The sequence below is a fragment of the Chiloscyllium plagiosum genome, chromosome 13 (assembly GCF_004010195.1).
Source record: "Chiloscyllium plagiosum isolate BGI_BamShark_2017 chromosome 13, ASM401019v2, whole genome shotgun sequence".
NCBI classification, from domain to species: Eukaryota; Metazoa; Chordata; class Chondrichthyes; order Orectolobiformes; family Hemiscylliidae; genus Chiloscyllium; species Chiloscyllium plagiosum.
Window position 1 is genome coordinate 12,754,406 of NC_057722.1, and position 25,250 is coordinate 12,779,655.

At 38.0% G+C, this 25,250-nt stretch overlaps 1 long non-coding RNA gene across 1 annotated transcript in view; it reads right to left on the reverse strand.

Annotated features, from left to right (window-relative positions):
- Nucleotides 1-11,105, reverse strand: part of LOC122555779 — a 38,940-nt gene extending 27,835 nt beyond the window's left edge. The window contains exons 1-2 of the long non-coding RNA XR_006313362.1: nucleotides 11,017-11,105; nucleotides 6,025-6,057 (exon numbers count right to left, since the gene is read on the reverse strand). This is a non-coding gene — a long non-coding RNA (uncharacterized LOC122555779). The remainder of the gene's footprint in view (nucleotides 1-6,024; nucleotides 6,058-11,016) is intronic.
- Between the last annotated feature and the right edge of the window lie 14,145 nt (nucleotides 11,106-25,250).

A 25,250-nucleotide genomic window follows, 5' to 3' on the forward strand; every position in this document is an offset into this window, starting at 1 on the left:
GCATTGTCAAGCAAAGTTGGATACTGAACAACAAGGTGTTTTGAGGACAGAAGACCAAGATCCCATTCAAAGAGTTAAGCTTGAAGGAGTGCCCTAAGTGGGGCAGAGAGGCAATGAGATGCAGAGAGGAAATTCCAGAGCTTGGGGCCTAGTCATTTGAAGACTATCAATGATTGCGTGGTTAAAAATCAGGGATGTTCTATTCTCATTGTTTCTCACTTGATTGTGTCACTCTTTTCTCACCGTCTTCCCGTAGCTTGGAGATTATCTTTTCCTGTCACTTGAAGTTTTAGATGGAGTTTAAATTCTGCTCTGAGCATGTGGACAATTAGCGCAATTAGTGAGTGTAACAGACAAAAAAACATGTTTGCAGATTAAAGGGAGCTCTATTCCACAGTCAGACCTACTCCACAGCTACATCTGCTGGAAATTAAACTCTTCAAACAATATGATTAACCTTCTGGAAAAGATCCATGTGGTTTCCATGAAAAATACAATTGAAGCACCGCACAATTATCTCATTTTCATTTTAGAAAAGACCACAAATAAAGATATTTATACTTGCAAAGTAAACATTCCACTTTAAATAACAGCAATATGGAGTTAAGTAGAAGAATAGAACATAGCACTTAACAGCTTTTATCAAATCACATGCATGATTGCCTGTGTTGAAATGAGAAGTATTGGATAGGCAGGCTACATGGGATGATGTTTGACAGCACATCACAACACTGGCCTTAGGATGCTTGCCACTTAACCACAATTTAATCACTTTTTCTTCCAATCTTTTGCTGTGAAAATCCATACCTTATCTCAAATTGCAGTCAGCCAGCAAGCATCAGGACGTTTCTCTATTGCTGTCTTTAAATGACTGAAAAAAGGATCAATTCAGAACTGGATGTTATAATATTATGGCAGAGTGTCATCCACCAATACTGGACTATCTGCAGCACAGCATCATAATAGTCCACACAACTCATTTATAATATGATGGTTTTGAGTGCTGTGTGTAAAGAATTAAATAATAAAACAATTACTGAAGAATAAATAAAAACATTGCCATACAATAATGACACCAGCAGTGACTAATTGTTGCATTTATCATCAAGCTGAAGTTTTGACATTGGATAGTGAATGGTAAAAACAAATCCCAGTGTATAGACCTTTACACATACAAATGCCTTTCAGCATCATGGATAACCTTACAAGTTATTATAACCATGAAATTTATAGAGACAAAACTATCATAGGCTGTACCACAATACCCTCCCAGTCTCTTTAATGATTCGAGTAAGTGTACACAAAAGATTTCTATGAAGTTTCAACTGAGAGTAGGAGATTTAGATAGCACTGTTTTTGGTTGTTCAGTTAATTTAATTGCTTGAAAGTTAATGTAAGTTTATTTAATTGCACGCTCATTTTAATCAAACTGTAATATTTTGCAAATCAGAATGCACCTAATCAACATGATAATCATGTTATGAAATTTGTAATGCTCTTTTGTTCCAAACCCCAATTTCTGAAAATGGAATCCAGATCTCCTCTTGGAAATTGACTTGCAAGATGTGTTTTTTTCCCCCCAGGGTTGTTGTATCCTCTTTAAATGGTTGTGTCCAATATATTGATGTTCTGCACAACACTTGTTATGTATTCATTGTCTAAAATTGAGACCAAAGCCACAAATCATTTTATGCATTCTATTATAATTGTGAAATGTACAGCTTGGGAAATGACTATCAGCAGAAGGGGTAACATACAACAATCAATTCAGAGTCAGGGGCAGGCTAGACAGAGTCACTTCAAACTCATCTCATTACTGCATCTTGATTATTACCAGAGAGAGAATACGATGATTTAGTTGGTTAGATTTTCCCACTGGCAATAAGAAGGGGCCTCTTGTACATTAACAGCATGACTTACCTTCAAAGCACCTGGTCTGACATTTAAACCCCATTTTGTTTTTGTATGCCATTGATTTGCATTCCCAATTCTGGCACATGGCATTCGCTTGTAAGACTCTAACTTAAAGACCGTCTTTAAATCCAGTGTAGACTGGGTGTGGAGGGTATTTGTATAACACTGTGACAGCAGTTGAAAGACTGGTTGACAGCAATAGCTTTATCACAGAATATTGTTAACAGAACTAATTTTGACTTTTTAAAAATATTTAACTTCAAAACTGTGATTTTGTCGTTGACTTTTCAATCCACAAACTAATAATATCATACTGGTTATTTAACATATAAACAATCACTAATTTGATAGGCCACCTCATTGGTAGCACAAGCACTGCTAGGCACGATAAGTGACACATGTGCAGCATAGCAAGCTCCTTTGAGAAGTACTAATTAGTCATAATATTTAGTCATAGTGGTAGCTCTATTCTACATTGACTCAATTCAGTACCTGCCAACATGGAGATCAAGAGATGAGAAAGGAAGTGTACATCCCCCACATTGATGAGCATGAATATATATATATAAAAGATTGAAACATTAGTTCACAGAAAAGCACAGAGAACCACTGCTGACTTGTGACTAATATTCCACACAATTCAAAGCTTATTACTCTGATGGATAGAGACATCACTATTTCACATCCAAACATTAGCACTGCCAAAAACATGAATTCATACATTTGGGATGATCCACTTAGACGTGAATGGAACATTGGTTTTACATTACTTGACAGCGTGTACTATATCAATAATTTTAATTTGATAAAGTATTACCGATGAAGGAAATTATTTGGCCCATCCAGTTCATCCTTCCAAAAGGAATTTACAGTGATCACAACCAATTGTTATGCTGTGCAGCATTGCACAAACTAATCCAGATTATTTAGAAAATCGTGTTTAGGTTATTCTAGATTTGTTTTAATACAAAATAAGTTTGTTTTATTATTTACACTTTCATTTTTAAATAACCATGGAATTTCATTTTTGGGAAATTAACTCAGTTTATTGCAGTTTTACCAACCCTCCCACCCAGATTTAATATTGTTTGATCTACCAGATGCTGGTTCCCTGCAAGCCTGATAAGCTTATTCCCATTACTGTACCATACATCACAATCTTATCTACTATAGAGAGATCAAGCTATAAGTCTGTAAATTCAATGCATAGTTTCTGTACAGTGTTAAAAATCACACAAAACTACGTTATAGTCCAACAGTTTTAATTGGAAGCACTAGCTTTCGGAGTGCTGCTCCTTCATCAGGTGGTTGATGAAGAAGCAGTGCTCCGAAAGCTAGTGCTTCCAATTAAACCTGTTGGACTATAACCTGGTGTTGTGTGATTTTAAAATTTGTACATCCCAGTCCAACATTGGCATTGCCAAATCATTTCTGTACAGTGACTGGACGTCTTAGTAATTAAATATTTCAAACTTTTATTGTAACTTTGTCAAAATGGTAGATCTTTTTTCGCAAGATTTTCTGAAATGTAGTTATTTGGAATAGTTTTAATATACTGTTTTTTATGTAATGGAAGTTGATTTATTTATGTAACTGGAGAACGTGTTTGTACAACTTGTTTTAGAATACTGTAGAATAAACAGTAAATGTAGCAGAGATGTCTTATTTTTGTATCATAATGCTGTGGAAACGAGAATGATGACCCACAGAGAGGTGTGCCCAAGGCTTCAACTTGGCTTTGACATAGCAATGATACATGCATGTGATCTTCATGTACAACACATAATGAATATCTTTCGTCCCAGAGCATTCCCAGATGATTAACTCTGTTTTTGAAGTGTGGTTATTGTTATATTTTGGAATATGGAAAACAATTTCTGCAGAGTCAGAACATTAAGCGAGATGAATGACCAGCCAATCCTTTTGTAGCATTGCTCACTAGATTACCATTTGCTGAATCAAAGAATTCCAAGACATTGATGAGGCCACCTTTTGAATGCTCCATACAATTCTGGTCACCTAGCTAAGGAAGGATGTTGTTAAACTAGAAAAGGTACAGAAAACATTTACTAGGATGTTACCGGGACTGCAGGATTTGAGATTTAAGGAGGAGTTGATAGACTGGCATTTTGTTCTTCCTGGAGCAGTGGAGGCTGAGGGTGACCTTATGGAAGTTTATAAAAATCATGAGGAGATTAGATAAGATGAATATCCACAGGTCTTTTCCAAGGGTAGGATAGTACAAAACTAGAGGGCATACTTTTAAGGTGAGAGGGAAAAGATTTAAAAGGGACCTAAGGGGCAACCTCTTCACACAGAGGGTTCGGTGTGTATGGAATTAGCTTCCAGAGGAAGTGGTGGAGGAAAGTACAATTACAATATTTAAAAGGCATTTAGAAGGAATGTTATTAGGAAGGGTTTAGAGGGATATGGGCCAAATGCAGGCAAATGGGACTAGTGCAGTTTAGGATACCTGGTCAGCATGGATGAATTAGATTGAAGGGTCTGCTTCCATGCTATATGACTCTGACTCTAAATCATTCCATATGATCTTACGCATCCACTTAGAGGTGAATGGAACATTGGTTTTACATCCTTTCTGAAGTACTAACAGTGTTATGTACTAAAGAATCAGTAATATGTAACATGCTGAAATCCTGGGATTGAAACATAGAAGAATTATAGAAGCCCTAATTACAGAAAGAGGCCATTTGGCCTATCAATGCCACAATGACCCTCCGACTAGTATCCCACCCAGACCAAGTCCACCTTACGCCATGATACCACATTTACCATGGCTAATCCAGAGAACCTACATATCCCTGGCGACAATGAGGTAATTCCAGGGCAATTTAGCATGGCTAATCTACCTAACCTGTGGATCTTTGGCCAGTGGGAGGAAGTCACAGAACCCAGAAGAAACTGACGCAGACACAGGGAGAATGTGCAAACTCCACACAGTGTCACCCGAGACTGGAATCCAACACAGGACCGTTGCATTGTGAGGCAACAACGCTCGCCACTGAGCCGCACAGCTGCAACTTCGTGGATGGAACTTGGATCTGCACGATTTTAACTCAAAAGCAAGATGTTCTTCACAAAGTCAACATGAAAGAGTTACAATATATTATTAAATGTTATGTTAGTAGTGGATAAAGTTCTATTTATTTGTCCCAGAGATATAAGCACTGTTGGCTAGGCTAGCATTTATTGCTCATCTCTTAAAATTATCTTTTAAAATTATGTTATCACTCATTTTGAAAATATTGATGTTTTGGTCTCAGGATAGTGATTGTGACTCGGTCGGATTTCTGACTCCACTGAATTACTGAACTCAGTAGTTATTGAGTTGAGTGGAGCTGAAAAGTGGGTCTGAGGAGGACCTGTTCCTAGTCCCACTGATCGTGATGACTTAGAGAACAATCAAATATCAATATTATTGACAATATTACTAGCACAACTTCATTGATCTCTTGTCAGTTCCCCATTGCAAAATAAATGGTAGAAACTTCTAGAGGAGAAATCCAAAATTTATTTCCAAGTTTGTTTTAGGAGAGCAGAAATTCAGTTTTAACACAGGCATTGTGCTGGAGTATTTTTTTCCTTGTCTCTCACTCAGTGTGGAAATCAGCCAAGGACAAAGTTAAATAAAAGCAATATGTATTTCTGACAATCACTACAACTTCTAAATAAATCACCTTTCAAATAATTTCCCCCAAAATTAAGTCAGAACCAATACCTAAGTGTTATTATTACTTGAAGAACAAATACTTAATGAGGAAATAGATACCACCTCAAATACCAGTCCAATGTGGAATAGGCAGTTGTCCATCAGGTGGTAGTTCCATCTGCACATTGTAGCAAAATAGTACAGTGGCTCAGTAAATTCTAAAATGGTAAGTCAATTAGGTATTAGGAAAACACAGGTTACAATATTAAAGCATTTTTAATGGCTCAGTTTTCATAATGAGTTAGTCATATTTTGCAAGACATGGCATAAATGCCAGGTAATGGGAAAATCCCAAACATTCGTGAAAACTGCACCTTTAATTCTAATACCAGCTTTTCAAGAATTTAAGCAGCATCTTACTAATTGTGAAGAATCCCTACCTATGATCAGTTTCTTTTAATGAAGCAGTACCTCTGGAAAAAAATTGAAAATAGTAATAGAACACTTCAAATGTTACTTTGCAAATATTCAAAGAAATTAGAACTATTTTGGAAATACTATAATTCACATATTCTGCTTATCTCACAAATTTGTAAGATATATTGAAAATGTGGCATCAAACAGTGAAGACCAGGACTAGGGCTTATTGTCAGGAATGTTCTAATGATTGGGATAAAAGCACTCCTTTGTTACTGTTTGCCATTAAGGATGCCCCGAATCAGTCCACAGGATTCTGTGGCTTTGAATGATAAAGATATGAGGGGAGAGGACCATTAAAGTTAAAGAAATATTGAAAAAGCAAAGCTTGGTGACTATATTGCCTGTCAATGTTTTGTGATTCAAAGAGATACTAACTAAACCATGTGAATTGGCACAGAACTATTTGAAGAGGGCTTAACAACAATGAAAACTAGAGCAGCTAAAAAGGTCAACGTTTGGAATTTTGTTGTTGGAGATGAAGTGTTAGTGTTGCTACCAGTCTCTGCGGAACCAATTAAAGCAAGGTGCCCTGAATGTTATCAAACCAAAAAGAATCAATATAATGAATACTCCAGACAAGAAGAAAGTTCAGCAAGTGTATCATGTTAACAAGTGAAAGATGTCATCGCAGGATGACAGCCAGAAGTAAAGTGTACTTACAGCAGTTAAATCAAAACCTCAGAATAACTGGAGAATGAATCATAAATTTAAAATTCAAACGCCAATCTTCTAGCTCTCAGGCTGCATTATATAGAGATGTTTAAAATAATATTTTATATTCCAGAAAATTACCAATTTGACTTATAAAGGCTATTGCAGAATCATAATAGTGAATAGGCCAGGATAAACATCCCTGGCTGCTCATGATATTAATTTAGTTGATCCATCATCTATGAAGCAATAGCTTTATAGACACAAAGGAATTAGCTCAAACAAAAGACAGGAGCTAGCTCATGGTAGTCAATTACATTATTGAATGAGTCATGGTAGCTGGAGCTCACCTATTATGATGGTGCCAAAACCTGATGGGTCACAAAGATTCTATGTTGGTTATCACAAAGTCAATGCAATGATAAAAACTTTCTCACATCTTATCTCAACATTGAGGACCACATTGATATTTGATGTTGAATTTGATATACATGATATGCCACCAAAATTAACATGCTAAATTGGCAAGTTCCATTGACTGCCAGAACTAAAGAAATATCAGCTTTTGTAATACTAGATAGAATTCCAGTGCAAAGTCATAATGTTTGGAATGAAAAATGCATCAGCAACATTCCCACAACTGACCAATAAAGTAATTAAAGAACTATGCAACCATGTGGATTATGTTAACAACTAGGTTGTTTTCAGCCAAATCTGTTAAGAACATTTTCAGCACTCAAGTGAACGGTTAGATTGCCTCTTTGTCAACAGTCTGCTTATAAATCAGGCTAAGCATTCATTTGTCAAAGCAAAAGGGTCTTATTTGGGCTACATGCTGGGCTAAGGCCAAGTAGCACCTAATGAATTGAAAGAGAGGGTTATTTGGATTTTCCTGTGTCCAGGATGAATCTTGAAATTTTGCAATATGTTGGCATGAGTGTATTTTTTCAGAAATTTATTCTGAACTTCGACACTGTCATGGCTCCTTTAACAAATTTGTTGTAGAAAGGCAGAAAATTTGTGCAGATGCAAGAATGTTAAGTGTGTTTTTGACATCTTGAAAGCTGCACCGAAAGCACTGGCATGAGCAGCACTGGACTATGAGAAGATATTCAAATTGGCTTTTAGTGGAGATCGATGGGGGTAGTTTAACTACAAGATAACGAGATGGGGATCAAAAATGCTCACCTGCCAACAGAAATAATCCAGTGTGGAAAAGGAGACAATGAGTCTTATATTGGCTCTTCATCATTTTGAAATATATATCAACAATATGGAAGAAACAGTTATTTAAACAAACCAAAACTATTTCTTTTTTGGATAAAATTTCAAGTCAAGAGCTTATTGTTGTTTCAGTTGAGCTCAATCTCCCAGGCATAGAAATTAAAAATCATTCATGGAAACCAATCATCCTGGAAAAGAATATTATAACAGACGCTTTATCAAGAGAACATTATGAACAAAACTGAGTACTGTGAAGAAAATGGATTTATATAAAATATGATTACTGTGAAACGCATTGTATGTTATCAATATTATCGTTAACGTGATGTATAAATAGTGTTAAATTTTGATGGGAAATGATAACGCTTTTCAAACGTACATTTTCTTTTTTTCCACAGTAAGGTACAATATTTATATATTTTACAATATTTATATATACTTTTTTTAAGAGTTTGCATTTCAAAGTAGTGACATATGGGTGTTGGTTAGTTTTTCTGAAGGGTTTTAAAAATGAACGAAGACAGGCTTTCTGGAACCATGATTTTAAACCAGTTGTGAGAGAGCAGGTGACTGTAAGTCTCCTGGAGTTTTAATGGAAGCTTGTTGATACTGTGCTGGTTTAAGACTGTAAAGGGTAAACATTTAAACCACTAGATTTGGCAGAATCAATCATGAACAGGTTTTTTAAAAAAATTGGTTCAAAAGCTTTTGGGTTCAGTTCGAAGCAGATATGACTGAAGTTAGATGCAAGTAATCTCTCCTTATAAGGGGGTCACTCAGAATAGTAAAGGAAAGATTTGTGAAATTTCCAGACCAGAGTGTTTGGTTAAAATTCTCCAGATTATTGAAAGACTAAGTAAGTCTGGCTTATGTGTGAGTAGTCAGGTAAAAGGCCTCACAGCTCACAGACTGGAACAAGAAGACAATTAAGTCAAACCTATAGATTTCACAGGAAGGAAAATTTACCTGGATTTTGATTAACTGAAGTGTTGTTGAGAAATAGGTGGGATTTTGTTTTGTGATATGCTTTGAAATCTTTCAAGCAGTGTTACATTCAGATATTTTGATTTCTGTTTTTTAAAAATGTATTTTCTGTCATAAACTTTAATTTGTTAAAACCAAACCTGCAGCCTTCTGTGCTAAACACACATGTACCTATACTCATTGAGTGATAAAGAGAAAGACCTTAACACAGATACACACACAGATGCCTACCAACACAGGGGGACAAGCCACAACCGCACACAGATATCCACATGCATGCAGATGCACAGATACCTACATATACAGAAAACACATACACTCACAGCCATTTGCATACCCAGAGATAAAGAGTTCACACACACTTAGATCTTATGCACAATTAGAGATCTACATACACACACAGATACCTACATCAACCCTGATATATAGACACAGAAAACACAAAGATACATGTACTCAGAGACAGACACTCATGCCTACATATCGAGATATACACACTCAGACACCCATTTGCAGAGACAAATACACATTCACACAGATGCACAGACTTGCACACAGACATCACCCTACAGACAAAAATGTACATTCACATACATTTAGACAAGGAAAAGAACACAAATACATACTGAGACATATAAAGTAAGTGGTCTCTATTCAAGTTTGAAAATAAGTCTACATTGCAAGTGAATGGGAAATAATCACCGACTGTATTTATACAGATTCATGTATCTCTTTTCCTGTATTGTAATGGCTGTCTCACTTTCTACCCAATTACAATCTAATGATACAAGAATCACTAGTCGGAGAGTTTGCGTATCATTCTTACCCCTTTGTTTATTGAAGCTAAGATCAGTCAAGGCTTGCATAAGGCACTGAACTATGATAAAGTAGAATTTTTATGAGCTAAGGCAAGTCTTCACTTGCACTGCCACCATTGACCTACATCTTTATTATGCTGGATCTAGTTTTGGATCTGACAGTTTTGATGTCAACAAAGTTGAACTTTTTCAGACCTCCAAGTGTGTCATCATTTCAATAGTTATTACAGTTGGCTTAGCTTCCAGTTTGCTGTATTGGACAAATTGCATAATTTAACTGTTGGCTTCCACAATTTTCTACATGCTTTCTTCAAAATTGTTGTTTTAGGGATTTCAGGAGATATATGTATGCTTATAAGTTGTCATAGTGCAACCACCTTCAAAAACACCCAGCAGTCAAAGAGTCGATTTAGGAAATAAAATGGGGCCATCGCCATTTAAGGGTTTAACAAAGGAATGATTTGTGACATTCATGACTAACACACTGTGAGCCAAAACAGCTTGTGCCTTCAAAATCTGGAGCTTTGTATCACTGTGGCAATTGCAGTGTGAAGTGCTTAACAAGAACAAAGCCCATCAGTCACCATTAAAGAGTAGGAAAGAATGCCTGTACTGTGGAATCTGCATCGCACACAGTTGAAAAAAAAGCCACTGTGTAGATCTCGGGGGTGGGGGTAAAGGTGCTCGAATGCATGCCCATCCCCCGCCACACCAGCTGTTCCCCATGACCTGATACAGATGTGAAGACCCCCAGTTAAACCTAAGCAACATGTTGAAAGCCAAGGGTGAAGTTTTAACATACAAGATTGCACTAATCGGCTGAAAACGAAGTGCAATTAATTGGAATAGATTTATATAATAATCTGGAGGGAGGAGCCCTTTTTGTCTTCATAAAGGAGGTTCCACTTCACATCATACAGTGAAGAGAGTGTGATCTTTCTCTCTGCTATAGAGGTTGAAACGGAGCCAGTAAACTAATAATAAACTGGATAATGTTTGTCTTTGAGGCGGTTGCATGATTCGGAACAAGTGGAATAAGGCTGGCATTAGTGCAAGAATTGGATTTCAAAAGTTTGTCGGCTAAAACAAAAAAAAAGTCGACAGTTTTGGCTCTGTTGTTACGTGCCAGAGTTCCTGAGGTGAATTTCAAGCAACTTGTAGCTTTTCAGTGAAACTGAACTGTGGTGAGAAGTATAAACTCAGTCGCGGAAAGGCAAGAGGCATCATGCCACATAAAGACAGAGAAGAAAACAGACAAGTGAATTTATCACTCACCAGTCAGTGACTAACTCGCTATCTGGCTCCTAGTCATCTGGAGGTAACTGAAGTGGCTGTGGCGGGTAGTGGGGAGGGGTGTCGGTGGTCTTTGCACGAGATGAGATCAATCTATACCAGAAAAATAAAGGAAGTATTATTTTCTGTTACAAAAACGTGAAGGGCAGAATGCAGCCAGCAGGAGTCACTGCATGTCAGGCTCATTCGCCAAACTTGCAATCACTTGTTTTATTTCTCTCAGTGACTCTTTGTAAAACTTAAAAAAAACACCACACCGCGGCAGATGGTTTGAACATCGATCTATGCAACCTTTCGCAAGGAGACTCACTTTAAATGAGTGCATTCTATATATAAAGTAACAAGAAGCAACGTGAAATCAATATTAGCGTTATTAAGCTCGGGCTATGACTGTCTCTTGTTATTGTGCTGAACCACTGTACACATTGCTTCAACAACTTCATGTGAAAAGAATGACTCCCCCTCTAATAATAATGGGATTGCTATTCCTGAGTTGCTGTGCGCTAAACTATGGCTATATTTATCTAGAGGCAGTATGTCTATGGAAGAGGATACATCAGACTGTTTAAAATAGATACAGAACTCTTGTTTTCAATTCAAATTGGTTCCTGCAGAGAGTTGAACTGTGCAGCTGAATTTTCATCTCAGAAATTGTTCTGCAGATGCGAACTTAGTTTGAGCGCAGGAGCTTTTATAAAAAGGAACACACACACACACCAATGTCCTAAAGGCTAACCGGAGGCATAACCGGCGATTGCTGTGACTAAGAACCGAAATATCTTTGATTAAAATGGAGGCTGGCCCTGGACAGCATCTTTTGAATACAGACAGAGATAATGTTGGAAGGCCTGAATCCGTGGAGTCAGCCAGTGCTGCGCCTAACTTGTACCGGATGTACCTGTCTTGCTTACCTGACCGCTACATGAAGGCAAAAATGAGCCTGGCAGCCTACCTCATAGATTGGGCTCTTGTTCTTCTTTGTAAGGTAAGACTTTGAATATCTAATGATGAACTAGAATGTTGTGATATTTGACTGCATGTGGACATAAGCAAAGAGTTAGACTAATGACTTCCATGATCATAGAACAATTCCAATGCACTTTATAAACAAAGAATATTTTGAAAATATAGCCACTATATTGCACTTTAAGAAACATGGCCCCAAATTTCAGCACAGCAAGGTCCCTCAAATAGCAATGACTTGCTGATCAGATCACCTGCTTTGTTGGTGTTAGTTGAGGAATAATTGTAGACCAGAAAACACATGGAAAATCCCACTGTTCTTATGCTCTTATCTTATGGGATCTTGTACATTTGTCTGAGAGGGCCTTGGCTTAATGACTCATCTAAAAGACAGCACCTCTGACTGTGCAGCACACCTTCAGTACTGCACTAAATGTGGAAGCCTGGATTATTGCTCTCAAGTATGGTGAATGGAACTTGGATCCATAACCTCTTGCACCAGAGATAAGATTCTGCTAACTGAGCTGCATCTGACATTACAGCTACCTTTGCAATACATAATTCTTACTTCTGATAAATACAACTTTTATTTTTGCATTTTATTTAGGAAAACCAAATACAAAGTAATTCAGTGCATATACAAGAAGCAAAATACACTTGTTTGCTTTTATGAATCCATAAGTCAATTATAATTCTCCAGACCCATGTATTCTCCCTCCTTTGTTTAAATTTGGCTCAGTGCTCACTTCTTATTGTATTCTATTTTACATAATGCACCACAATAGTGTCAGAGACAATGTGCCCAAGATTATGATTGAATCAGTAGAATTTATATCCTATAAATGGATTTATTAAAATTGACAATCACTTTAGACTCACAATGGCTCCTGAATTTTCCAGATAAACATGGTGATGTATAATATCATGAATACTATGGATGATACCTAAAATGTATGTGAACATTGTTGTACCTGAAGCATACAGTGCAAGGCGGTCCTCGGTTCAGTTCTTTATATGCAAGGCACAGTAATTGAGCTTAACACGTATAATTGGGCATGACATTGCCCTCCGTGTTTGAGCTTGGTTAGACGTGGGGAATAAACCAGGATTTGCAACTTGTGAGCTTGTCAGGAGAGAGTAAATAGTAATACCTCCACAATCAGGCAGCTTGCTGATTGTTCCAGCCTAAATTCACAAATGATAAGTCTTGCTCACTGGGAAATGTATTTATGTTATTTCTGGTTTTTTAAAAATCTCTTATTCTAACTGTCTAAACAGAGGAAATGAAAAGTATTGGAAAATTCTAGAAAAGGTATTTGATTGTTGGTTAGGGGAATTTTATCTCAATTCTTAAAGAAAGAGAACAATTCTAACTAGAGTCATATTTTCTGACTCTACTGTCCTACTCTTCTGCAGATGATGTTATTACTCCAGTGGAGAAGTCTCCAGGGAACTCCATGCCCACATTGGTCAAATGTTCCCATAGATCAGCCTAAGTAATGTAATTCCAAAACATAGCTCTCATATATTGACACGTGATGCATAACACACATTTCTTTATAATTTATTCTTAAGATGTTGGCATCACTGGCAAGGCTGCTATTTACTGGATCACTCATAGTATTTTCCTTGAGACTTGACACAATTGAATCATTGGTGAGGCCATTGTTTGGGATGAGATTCAACTGTAGACCAGACTAGATGAAAGCTAGTGATTTCCTCCACAAAAGGACTTTAACTTTTTTTATGATCAATGGACAACTTTATAGGGATCTTTTTACTGAGAGAGTTCTTCATTTTTATTTAAGATTTGAGATTCAGTTTTTGAATTGCCACAGTGGGATTTAAAGTTGTGTTCTTTGAATTACTGTTCTGGCTCTCAGTGGATTACTAGTCCACTAACATAACCACCTCACTGCCTTAATTTTCTGCACCGCAGTGTATATAAGCTTTTCAGGTTTACCACAGTGTGTAAAATTATACCATATCATCATTGGTGTATGTCTGCAGACATTGAATGATGAAAGGCCTGACCCCTAATCCATTTATCCTCCTGCAAATGTTTCAAATGAAATGAGAGCCATGCTGAATCATTCTTCAAAGCCAACAGTACCACGTGCACGTAATGACATTTACATAATACACAGATTAAGTAGGCAGCCTTTTGAAAACTTATATTCTTTAGAAGTTTAAGCACAGGGTAAAACTTTTTGGCTTCACCACCTGGAGGGCGAAAGCCAGGTGAATTCCACATTGTGAAGGCAAACATTTATTAAATAGGAACAGTTCTCAGAGACGCTTGTCCCCCTTTTACTGATGGACTTTATGGAGTGAAGGGGAATGCCCGAGGTGAGCAGTCTACGGCTAGTGTGCAGGTCTAACCAACCGATCCTTACAACTGCCCTTCAGTTCCATAGCAATAGGTCCATCCAAAACCAGCCAAATGCATTACCTGGCCAGAGGCGGGAGTGGAAAATTGCAAGCAAGAGGTTGAGAATTATAGTTAGTATCATGTTAATAATAATATTGGTCAAATTATTAACCACTCATGAAGGATTATTCAACTCTATGGGTATGCTTATTTCCCCAGAAGACAGATCTAGCCCAGTGCAGGAGAGAGAGATCAAGCCCTTATGGGGAAAGTCCCGCATGGAATGACTGCAGGCCCATGGTTAAAGAAAGACTAATTTGGAACTTTTACCTTTTATTTCTTATTTGCTAGTTTACACTGACAGGAACTGTAATGTTGAACTTTTAACTTATTTCTTTATTTTTCTACTTTTAAATCTAAGATTTTGCACCTAGGTACCTTGTACCTAAAATGGCACCATGAATGGCAATGTTGTAAACTTTTCACTGTACTTCTTTATCCCTGAATTTGAGTACATGTGAAATAAACCTAATTCTAATTCTATTTAAAAGCAGTCAAAATATTATACCTTTTATGAAGCAGAATTACAGTGAACCAATGGGTCTTTGTGATTATGCAGAGCTCTCAGCACCTCAGCAGATCAGCTGGAACACGGAGCTGTCATGTTATGCCCATGGCTTAAGGAGTTCTCAAATTTGAATTTTCTAAAAGGCAAGGCACACATACAACTCTCAACAGTCAAGTAAATATCAAGAGAATTCGTAGGGAAAGGGGGGAAGGGCCATCAGGCCCTACGTTTAAAGAGGACAGTGTCGATTTGAGGTTGAAGTTATCTGTTCAAAAGAACACTCATCAGGGACAAAGCTATGTCTCATTTCGGCTGCTCCCACTGCCTGGTTTGTGCCAGGCAGGATGGGGGATATTTTAACTTAAAATCAGGTTCACAGGTTTGATTAATGTTTGATGTTTTGCAAAACAGAAATGAGATGTTATAGAGCAATGAAATTATTGAGTATATTGTGATTCAATGAAATAAGTTGAGGAGGTGGAGAGTGAAGATGCAACTGGAAGAGAAAAACACATTCATAGATTTACAAAATTAAACCCCAGTGTCAATTCTAGAAATTGACAAAAAGGTACAATGAAAAGCAAATTACAGCCAACAAAACCATGAAGAAGTACCTGTGTCAAAATTAGAAGTCACAAATACTTCTATTAAGTTATATTGGGGCTGTGATTTGAAAGAAATTCTGAGATTTACATACTAATCAATCAAAACCTGCAGCACCATTCTAAGTGATTAAAGACTTAACAGCCATCTAGGTTTGTCTAAATACATTGTATAAGTTGTATGACACTTATAAATTCTGTGTCCTATGTATCCTGCCCCATTAGCTACCTGATGAAGGAGCAGTGCTCCGAAAGTTTGTACTTTCAAATAAACCTGTTGGACTATAACCTGATGTTATTTTTGACTTTGTCTACCCCAGTCCAACATGGGCACCTCCACATCAGTAGACTCTTTAAAATGGGCACAATACAAAAGGTAACCTTGTATACTGGTATTTCCTAAATCCTCTCAATCATTTATAAAGTTAAAAAACAAACTTGCTGTGTGCCCTTAAGCAAATCCACTGAGGGTTTTCACCATAGATAAACTTTACCTGTTCAAATAACAAAATCACATCACATAACAGAACATGAAACTACTCCCAAAGAGCTACACAGTTGCTATGGAATAAGAACAGCTTCATGATTTGAATATGGATCTTGCCAAGAGACTATTTGTCACTTGGAAATCTATTAATACCATCTCAGAAAGTGTGGTTGGGCACAGTAAGCATGAAAAGTATTTTGTGAGCTTGTTTAGTGCGGGTAAGGTGCACATTCTAAACTCCTTTTAGTTCATGGGTTTATATTGTTTTCAAAGGGGCTACACTCTTAAAGTTTACAAAGTTCAAAATGGAGATTGACAGATTTCTGTTAGGGTTATGGAATCCAGGAAAATACAGTGAAGTTATGATCCAAATGAACCAAATCTAATCGAATGGCAGAACAGTCTCAAAAGGGCTGAATGGTCTACTCTAGTTTCAATATTCCTAATTGTAGAGACAGAAAGCCAGAGAAATTCCCAAATGTTATTCTAGTTCATTTTTCTAATAAATCTGTAATACAACACAAGATACCTGCTGATATTATAGAGAACGCATTAATCTACTGCTTGGTATAATTGAAACAATGTTGGCAATGATATACTGAAAATCTGGAATGTGCTTATATTAAATAATATCACTCTGGAACACAAACTTTGAAGGATTACCTATAAACTGAACATGTGTTTCTTACAGCCACAAAGGATTAGAAATGGAATCAATCCTCTAAATAAACTGCAGTTAAATTCCCCCTTTAAATGCTGAAATACTGCTGAACTGAGAAACTGCAGTGTTCAGCTACATCAGCATATTAACTTGACCGTGTTTTTAAAACAAATTTAACTGGTGCTGGAATTGGATGATGCTGCAACTCAGCAAATGTCTCTTTACTTTTGGTACCCAAGTTCAAATCCAAACCATCGATTGATATAAAGTCTTGACTTACTGACAAGCTGTTGTGATGGTCTTTGATCCCATTTTGACAAACCTCTGCTTTAACTTTGACTAATTTAAATTTATGAATAAAGCTCAATGTGAACAAATTTAAATGATGAATGAAGTCAGACAAAAATAATGGTTAAAAGCAAAATATTGCAAATGTTGAATGTCTGAAATAAAAGCAAAGTGCTGGAGAAACACAGCAGTCTGGCAGCATCTGTGGAGAAAGAAAGAGTTAAGAATGGTCTGTCTGAAGAAGAGTCATAGTGGACTCAAAGCATTAACTCTGTTTCTCTCCACAGATGCTTTCAGACCTGCTGAACTTTTTCACCACTCTGAAAATATAAAGGTTCCCTTGATTAAATGAATTGATCCATTAGTGAATAAACCCAAAACAACCTCACATCTTGGTAGAAGAAAAATAGAAGAGGGGTGTTGTGACGCAGTTGTTATGTTCCAAGCCAGAGTAAGTGATTGGAGAGAGATGTAGTAGGACTGCAGTAATGTTAATGGCTTAAAAATAGTCATGAGTTCAAATCCCATTTTTAGTGGTTTTTGTATTCGATTTCATTTATTAATTACATGGATTTTAAAGAAAATAGGTTTAATAAGGAATACACAAGGGTATGCCAGAATAACACAACAGGCTTGCCTGTAAGTAGGGTGCAGTCTGATGATGTTACGTTACAAGACTACATCCATGCTAAACATTGACAGCAGATTACAGATCTAGTTACTGATGAAATTAAGTAATCTGATTACTAATGGAGCAGATTGCTGATTTGCAGTCCTCCCAAATCCAGCTCTAAGTAGAACCGCCAAACTATGCAAGTACAACAGGAGAAAGATGACTCCAGGAAGAACCCATTATCAAATGATGGGGGAGCCCAGCACATCTGTGGAAAGGAAACATTGCAAAGTTAAAACAACTCAATTTCCTAAGGTTCTTCAACAGCATCTTCCAAACATTATACTTCCACTATGTAGATTAAATATGTGCAGCAATACCTGAGAACATGTCAACTGAAATTTTCCTTCAAGTTACACATCATCCTGACTTACTGCTATATCATTGTTTTTTCATTGCCGCTGGGTCAAATTGACCTGATCTAACAGCACTTTGCGAATATTTCATTGTCTTCCTGAACCAAAATATTACAACTTTTTCTGTGGCAATTAGGGATTTAGACCATAAGACTACGAGCAGAATTAGACCATTTGGCCCATCAAGTTTGCTTCACCATTCAATCTACTTCTCAACTCTATTCTCCTGCCTTCTCCTTGTAATCCTTGACCACCTTACGAATCAAGAGCATATCTCTGTCTTAAACGTTTTTAGATTAGATTAGATTAGATTACATTACATTACAGTGTGGAAACAGGCCCTTCGGTCCAACAAGTCCACACTGACCCGCCGAAGCGCAACCCATCCATACCCCTACATTTACCACTTATCTAACACTATGGGCAATTTAGCATGGCCAGGAGTTCAGTTACTAGTGGTTAGATTACATTACATTACAGTGTGGAAACAGGCCCTTCGGCCCAACAAGTCCGCACTGACCCGCCGAAGCGCAACCCATCCATACCCCTACATTTACCCCTTGGCAATTTAGCATGGCCAATTCACCTAACCTGCACATTTTTGGACTGTGGGAGGAAACCGGAGCACCCAGAGGAAACCCACGCAGACATGGGGAGAACGTGCAAACTCCACACAGTCAGTCGCCTGAGGCGGGAAATGAACCCGGGTCTCCGGCGCTGTGAGGCAGCAGTGCTAACCATGTGCCACCGTGCCGCCCACTAATGCTTTGGCCTCTATAGCCCCCTGCAGCAAGAGTTCTATGGTTTAACCACTCTCTCTGGCTAAAGAAATTCCTCCTCCTGTCAGTTCGAAAAGGTTGAACCTTCACTCTAGCTTTTTTGTTTGGCAGACAGAGCACAGGGTGCATCCAAAAAAAGGGCAATTTTATACATATGCAGTTTATTTTCAATTTTTGCTTTGTTGACAGAATTCAACCCAAATAACTCGTGTTCTGATCATTAACATTCACTGTATAAAGTGAGAATGTGTTACTAAAACTACAATATCAATATTTACTTGAGAATATATATTCAATGCACACAGACTAATCTAAATGCATTGTTGCATCAACTTTATTTTTACCATTCAGTAGATCTCGGCTGTGAGGTCAGGTCAACAAGACAAATCTGATGTCATGCCCTTGATCCTAGGTTCTCCTACTAATGGAAACATAATTTTCCACATCCACTCTATCCAGGCCTTTCAGTTGTGAAATTTTTGATATTTTGAATGATCTCTTTCAATATTTGCCTATACATTGCTGTTGACTTCTAACCTAACTGCCGATTCATTTTGGCAGCTCTGCTTTCATAATTGGCCTTCTTTAAATTTAAAGTCATGTTTGATCCACTTCTCTCTCCCTCAAACGCAAGGCAAAATTCAGTCATGGTTGCTGCATTTAAGGTGCCTTCACTATGATAAGTTTCATTAATCCTTTTTACTGCAAAATGTCAGGTCTGGTATAGTTTACTCTGAAGACTAGGTTGTATAGTCTGGATGGCTCAGAACATGTTGCGCTAAGAAATTATCCTAAAACTATTCAATGAATTCCTTATCAAGACTACTTTTTGCCATCTGACTTTTCTTCCATAATTATCACCATGTCCCTCACTCCTTTATTCTCCACCCTGCTGTATGGTTGCTGTTAGGTAACCTGTACACCATTCCTACAGTGACCTTTTGCCTTTATCATTTCTTATCATTACCTAAATCATTTTCATATCATGGTTTCTAAACTTCAGTCATCCTTTTCTATTGTGCTATAATCATAATTCAGAGATAACCTATCCACCTTTTCCTAGCTGCCTGTACTTCCTAAATGCCCTACACCATCCGATCCTAATCCAGATTATACCCTGCAACCATGTCTCTCTCAAAGACCAGATCTATTTGTGCTCTCAGTTCACTTGTTTTATTTCAGATGTTACATGAATTCAGTTTATAGAACATTAGGCAAAGGGTTAATTTCAGGGAATTCATTTCCTTTGGTGAGCAACTAAATTCACGTCATTTTACACTATTCACCTTGTGCACCATACCTCCACACACCACTTCCATACAAACTTGTGCCCAGCTACTGGGGGAATGCCCTCTGTTGCCAACCCCTTATGTCATTCATGGTGCAGGTACTGTATTTAAACCCAGATGCATATCATGTCAAATTCAGCAAGCTCACCTGAAGTAGCCACTTGGATTAGTATGGTATGGAGGGATGTAGAACAATATTATGAATAGTTTAATGTCCTTCTGCACTGCACAAAGGTAAGTGCCAGTAAGTGCTATCTTGCTTCCACTACATCCCACTCATTCTTGCTATGCAATTTGTATCCACCTCCAACTAAGGATTTTGATCCACTGCTTGCACCATTGTGTGCAGCATCTACTTATAAGGGCTCTCACCCACCCCATTCCCCACAAACTACAAATATTTCCTGCCCTCTGTGCTTCCTACACACTCACTCAGAACACTTGACCACACTTTTTGACTGAGGTTGGACCTGCATCATGATTAACTATATTCTTCCTTGATCAGACGAGGGACTTCTACCATTTGACTTGCATGTATTGTTTGCTTCATCAGCTGCTTGCAAATGGTATAGGGTTGACATTGACATTGTCATAGCACAATGCCACACACAAATATATCCACCCCCTTGACAGTTGATTGCTGGCAAACATGACAAGCTGCCTGGCTTTCTACCTGAGCTAAAAGGCAAGATAAGGCAAAACAGAGATGCTACATGCATCCAAGTAAGCACAAAGTGATTAAGCACTAAGAAAACAAGGTAGGAGTCTTAAAATTATTCTGCTCTGAGATAGATGTCTTTCCCTGTGCACAAAGTGGCCGAGCAGCAGAATGCAATGTCCAGGCCATTGAGCTCCCAAGTACTGAAGTGCTGAACCATATAAGTAGTTAACCTGAGATGTGCCATGATGATCTGGTGAGGCACGTACTTTGCTGATGCCAAATTTTATGGATGGAGGGTGGAGCCAGAAGCAGCCCACTGAATGTTGAGGAATGCTATCCAAGATGGAGGCCTGGAGAAGATACTGGCACGTTACACCCATTGGTAACTGCTCGGATTCTCAAGTCGGGAATTGATGGTATCTAGTTTCCATCAGTACCTGGGAGAATAGTTGCCTTCCTGTAAATGACACTGGATTAGGCTATAACAAAATGTTAATGCATGCAAATAGTGTCTGGCCACTCACTAGTAAGATTCCCAACTAGCCGCTGAACATGATATACAAAACTGGACTTTTTATTCTATATATTGAGAATCTAATTTTCTCATTCTCAGCATAGTTTTCCAACTCTTTCATTTTTGCCCAAGTCTCAGGGGCTTGGGAAATTCCATTTAAGAGTCTTTAGTTTTATCTTTTTCCAGCCTTATCTGTTGACTTACTCTGAGAATTGTCCTCTATTCTCTCCTGTCAAGTCTGCTTACCATTTCCATGTTAATACCTTTCTCTTTTTCTTGGCTGTACTCAACGATTGTTACCAGAGCTGACAAATCTACATAAATTTGGATGAGTATTTACTTCTGAGGATAATGCGAAAGTAGATTTTTGATGGTGTGTTAAATGAGCTTCACACTATTTGCAGATCTTGATTGAACAAGACTGGCTGGGAAAAATGTTTTATTTTCCTTTGATAGCCTTTTCATTTTCTTTTACCACCACCCATCCCCTTCAAAGGAACAAGGAGAAGGGTGGCACAGTGGTTAGCACTGCTGCCTCACAGTGCCAGAGACTCGGGTCTGATTCCAGTCTTGGATGACTGTTAGTGTAGAGTTTGCACATTCTTCCTGTGTCTGCACAGGTTTCCTCTAGATGCTCTGATTTCTTCCCATCGTCCAAAGGTGTGCAGTTTAGGTGGATTGACCATGTCAAATTGCCTGTAGCATGCAGGGAAGTGCAGGTTTGATGGATTAGCCATGGGAAATGGAGGGATGTGGAAGGGGATGGGTCAGGATGGGATCCTCACCAGAGGGTTGTTTACTCATTGGGTCAAATGGCCTCTATCTGCACTATGGGAATTCTATATATAAAAAAAAGTCTGGAACCAAAATACATTGCACAGGCCACAGGAATACTGAAAGCAGAATTAAAACCATACCAAGCTACCAGCTTAGAATTTAGGTTATAGCCAGATAAAGCTGTGCCCAGAATACCTGGGTGATAGTGTAACAAGTTTGCCGTATTCAGATCCCTCGCCTAGCAGCTAGGGGAGAAATGTGAATCTTTGGAAAGGCAGAAATGGAGAATCTCCATCTACTTAACATGAAAATTGAGGTTCTCGAATTTCAAAATATGCCAAGAAAGTGGATAATTACAATTCCAGAATCTCACTGCATCAGTTGGGGACTGTCAGTCCACTCGGATCTCAGGTTGGTCCCTGATTCCATGTGTAGGCTTCCTAGTTCATTTATGAGCTTGGATTTATCCAGTGATGTTTAAATCCAACATTCAGGAGTGCTCACCTTCATGTCCTACAGCTTATCTGTTTGCCCACATATTCTATCATTAGTGGTTCTTCATAAAGTGGGTTAAAATGTGGAAGAATTGGCATTTGAGCAGCATAAAGGGCCCCTGTTTACATTTTTACTCTTTAATCCTTGAAAATTTTCCAACAAATTTAGTGCTAACGCTTAGTTACATTTTTTGTATTTTGGGATGATATGGAATGGTTGGGGCAATTTGCGTAGATACCGATAAAAAGAAGTTGGATAACTTTTGTGAGCGAGGAAGTTATAGCAGGACATGCTCATATGTTGCAATATGATGGGAAGAGACCACTGTGGCCCGTAAAGGCTCCCATTGGCTAGTTGGGTTAAAGGGCTTATTTCTAGCTGTATAATTGATGTAATTCTGTGCAACTGTTATGACACATTTGCTGGAGCATTTTGTACTTCATGGCAACTCCATGCATGTGGACACCAAAGTAAATTTAAAGTTTGAATGAATTTATCTCATATTAGTCTCCACAATACATCATCATCCCATTACAAACACATGCACAAATACCTTCCCAGTAACTATGTAATTCTCTAACAGTGAAATAAATTGGTGATAATGGATTTAGTAGACCGAGAAATAAGTTATATATGGAATGAGGATAAACCCATCTCCCTCGCAGCCAGGCCACACATCCCATTTCAGGGCCAGGATGTGAATAGTACTGACTGAGAGACATGTTTTAATTTTTAGAACTTTGCTGAAGATCAGAAACTCGCAGTCTTCTGTTTGACCTTAGCTTCTCTATGGAAAGTGCTTTCTAAGTATAGAGTGTACCAGTGAGACTTATGTGAAATCATCATACCTCAATGGCACTCATAAGATGACAGATACGGAAACCAAATCTGCTTGGTGCAGTAATACAATACTTCACAAATAATCACGGAAACAGAAGGAACCTTGTGGGAGCTTTGCAGTTCATGTGGATAGGAGAGTATTTATTTTGGAGAATACACTGTTGGAATCAAATGTTACTTTGATTTGTATCTTATTGAACATTAAGACATGGGGAATTTGGTGGGAGAAGAAAGAGATTTCCTTTGATTTGTGTTTGTAAAATAGTCTTCATTGTGGCTGCTATAGCTCCAAGTGCCACGACATGAGCAATAATGGGGAGAAAAATCTGCCACATTTGTCACTCTCTGCTCAGTACTGCTCACAATATCATACATCAATATCTGAAAGAATCCAGTGGTGTTCTGAATGTCTTTACAGTCAAAATGGTGATTTTGAAATATTGATCATATGTTTTGTGGGGGGTTGGTTAGCTCATGCCCGAACTCCATGCCACGAAGAAGGGCTCATGCCTGAAACGTCGATTCTCCTGCTCCTTGGATGCTGTCTGACCTGCTGCGCTTTTCCAGCATCACATTTTCAGCTCTGATCTCCAACATCTGCAGTCCTCACTTTCTCCTAGTTGGTTAGCTCAGTTGACTGGATGACTGGTTTGTGCTGCAGAGTGATGTCATTAGCATGGGTGCAAGTCCCACATTGGTTGAAGTCACCATGAAGGCATTGCCTTCCTGACCTCATCTGAGGTGTGGTGACCCTCGGGTAAAATTCACCACCGGTCATCTCCCTCTAATGAGAGTGTAATCCTAAGGTCCTCTGGGATAATGGCAACTACTACATGCTCTTTAGTGAAAGAATTCCTTTCAAATTCTAATCCCGGTGCATGTCTTTTTTCCCTCACTGATTCTGTCTCCTCTACTTACCAGCTGCCATATAGTATTTCAAATTTTTCAGCAATGGTTGATATAGATTACTTCTAACCTTTCCTCCAGGATCAACCTGTTTCACATTCATTTCAAATTGTTCTGGTTGTTCTTCCTCTTATTCTGTCCAGTGTTGGTGCATTCCTTTACTAGTATGCTGTACAATAGGTAAGTACTTTAGATATGGTCCAGGGTTTGGAAACACAAGACTCATATTGCCTGTAATCACAAACTGTAAATGCACAATTTCTTTTGAAACTGAACTCATAGAGTGAATGTCCTCCAAGAAAACAGGAACGCTGTGCGCTTTATTAAAGGACTGTCATTACCATTTTAAAAAGCAGACAAACTTGGCCTCCATGGAGTTTCCTAGCAAGCAAAGGTAGTAAGAATTAATAGCACAATTTATATAAACCAGATTGCAATCCTGAGATGGGGATCAAAATCTCCTGGATGAGTTTCCTGCCGATTGCAGAAACTTTGCCCGTGTGCACTGGAAAATCTTTTCTTTTAAGTATTTCCATATGCAGAATTTCAAATATTACCTCCTTGGGAAATTCTCAAAGAATTTTACCTGCTGCCAGATTTTCAGTTTTGTGGAATATCTGATCTGCGGAACTGTTCCTAGAGGTGGTAACCTTAACCTCCTGACTTCATCAGGAGTAGTTGAGGAGAATGAAATGAGTGTATGCATAAATGGAAGATTTAAAAATGCAGGTAGTAAACAATTGAGAAATTGATAAGAAATACAGCAGGTGAAAGAGGACTTGTACTTAGAATTCTTCAAGAGTGCCAACAAACAGACTATACTATGGAACATTATTAGAGAGCACCGTGGCATACAGATCTGTCCCATGTATTATGGGAGAATTTAAAAAAAAATATGCCCCAAACTAGGAAACTTCTCTTGTTCCAAGCATTGTTTGTCATCATTTGCAATCCAGGAAACATCATTAAAGTAATGCACCATTCTC